The following is a 2999-nucleotide window of genomic DNA, read 5'->3' on the forward strand; positions in this document are numbered from 1 at the left end:
CAATGCTTCAAATCCTTGATTAACAATCAATTAAAAGTTGCTCTCACCCTATTCCAACACCAATCAATCAACTAACCGAAGATTAATTGGGTTTTCCTAAAATCGAATTAAGAAAACAAATTACAGACATTTAATCAATCTTCCACCGGACAGATTAATTAACTAAGCGATAATTAACCCAAATTAGACCACTAAGCGTGTTTTAATCACCAGTGCACAACAGATTCAATGAAATGTAGGGTTAGTGCAACAGACTCACAATTAATGCCCAAAACTCTCAAGGAAAACGCTGCAACGTTGCTAATGACCAAACCAAACTGATGAAACTTCCATTAACACGAATTCAAAACGTAGCAACCCAAGAACAAAATGTAGAAACAAAATTCCAATAATTAAAACATCACCCAATGCAGAAAACGAAACCCTAATACAAAAACGAAAATAGAAAACACAATTAGGATTGAAACAGTGCTGGAAAATGCAATTTAACCATAAAAATGGGAAAGAAAACACACTTCAAATGGGATATCGAACTTGGGAATGAAGCTAGAACTGAAATACGAAATTAAAAACAGCAGCAAGAATGAAAGAATAAACTAAAGTGCTGAAAACGAATTTAATTAATCTCAAAATGAGTAACAAGATGATGCTAAGAAAAGAGAGAAAAACAAAAAACCTAGCAAGGAGCTCTCCAAGAAGAATGTGACATGCAAAAACAAAATAACAATTAAGAGAAGGAGAATAACACTTGTACCCTTTCTTTGATCTAATAAAGTCTAAAAAAGGACATTTGTGTGATTAATGAGCTAACTTATCAAGAACAAGGACTAAAATTAAGAATTAAACATGTAGACCCAAAAACTTTTATAGGTAAGGGATGAAGATGTTCATAAGGAAATAAAATAGAATGGGGTATTTTATTATCTAAAATTCAAATAGGGCATGCGATTAATGCGATAATATGCAATAAGAATAACATCACCCAAAAAAATTGAGGAAGGTTACCATGAATTAAAAGAGTGCAAGTTGTTTCAATAAGATGTTTATTTTTGCGTTCATCCACCCCATTTTGTTGAGGTGTATAAGCACATGAAGTTTGATGGAGAATATCATGAGAAGCCATAAATTGTTTAAAAGAATGAGAAATATATTCACGACCATTATAGTTGTGTAAAGTTTGAATAAAAACACCAAACTAAGTTTTAATTTCTTTATAAAAGGTTTGAAAAATATGCTATAAATTAGAACGATTTTTCATTAAAAATAACCAAGTACATTTTGAATAATTATAAATAAAAGTAACGAAATATTAAAGACCTAAAATAGACTTAACACAACTAGGTCTCCAAATGTCAAAATGGAATAAGGTAAAAGGAGGCGAAGCACGTTATGGGACACTACGAGGAAAGGAACTACGAATATGTTTTCCTAATTGAGATGACTCACAAACCAAATTGGATAGCTTGGATAAGCTAAGAACAAATTGTTGCAATTTTGGCAAGATTGTGATGACCTGACTAAGCATGAAAAAGAGATGGGGACTCCATAACCGCGTTAACATATGTAGAAGGGTAAAGATGATAAAGACCATTAGTTTCACATCTAGTGTCAATCACATGTCTCGAACTCTGGTGTTGTAAACAAACAAAATCTTTGTTAAAAGAAATATCACAATTAAGAGAACAAGTTAGACAACTAATGGATACTAAGTTAAGAGGAGGCATATGGACATAAAGAACATTATCAATGGATAAAAAGGAAAAATGTTAACAATACCAACACCACGAGCTAAAACTCTAGATCCACAAACCATTGTAACAGAAGGTAAAGGATCAGAGAGGACAAAGTGGAAAACAAAGATTTGTTACCATTAATGTGATCTGTGGCTCCTGAGTCAAGAACCCAAAAGCCAAGAGAAGAAGATGGAGTTACACCAACACAAGATGTACCTGTGTGTGCTACAGATGTAGTGGAACTAAAAGGTTGTTGATCCTTATACCATTGAGAAATTTACTAAAAATAACAGAGTCATTGGTAATATTGAATGAAGAAGGATCCACAATAGGTGATTGTGAGGGAGGAACAGTCTGAACAATAACAAGAGGTATAGAAGGGCAACCATGTAATGCATGACATTTGTCAATCTTATGGGTTAGCTTGCCACACTGGTTACACTTGAGATGTCATTTTCCCAACTTGCGAGAGTGATTGTGATCATGACGTTGAGATACCAATGTAGTAGAAATAATTGTATCATTGATGGGTTTACTAGGTACACATAAAAGAGTGGAACAAGTAGAAGTCAAAGTGGGAACAATAGGTGAACCCAAAATATGATCATGGATATGAGAATATTCATCAGCAAGGCCATGCAACGCCAATAACATGAAGAACCTTGACCGTTGCTCTATTTATTGGAGAGAAGTAGAGGCAAGAAGTAATAATTCATTAAATTCATGAAAAAAAGCATGAACTTTACCCATATAATAAGCCATAGAGTCTGATTCCGAAGAGCAGCAACATTGAAAAGATCATGACAAACACCATAAAGGCGTTGAGTATCATTAATGTATAATAATTTGGCATGTTGCCAAATTTCAAAATATGATTCGTAGGAACGAACAATTTGTTTTTAAAAAGAGTAAAGGATACCTTTAAGAATCAATAGTTGTCACATTCTGAGTAATATGATCAACATACCCCTGATTCTTAAGCCAAAGTTTAATGTTTGATGCCCAAATCGCATAATTAGTGTCATCTAACTTATGAATAGATAAATATGCACATTGACATAGTTAGTATACATGGACGAGTCAAATGTACTGGTGACAATGTCAGACGTATTGGTGGTAGAAGAAAGGTTAGAAGCCATGAACAAGAAAGAGAGACTAAAAACCTAAAACTCAAAAGAGACCCAATCAACATAACCACAATGGCAATAGCGATGACAACAATAACAACGATGACAACAACGGTGATGATGACACTAGTGGCTTTAA

Source organism: Vigna angularis, chromosome 1 (genome assembly GCF_016808095.1).
Source record: "Vigna angularis cultivar LongXiaoDou No.4 chromosome 1, ASM1680809v1, whole genome shotgun sequence".
Taxonomy (NCBI): domain Eukaryota; kingdom Viridiplantae; phylum Streptophyta; class Magnoliopsida; order Fabales; family Fabaceae; genus Vigna; species Vigna angularis.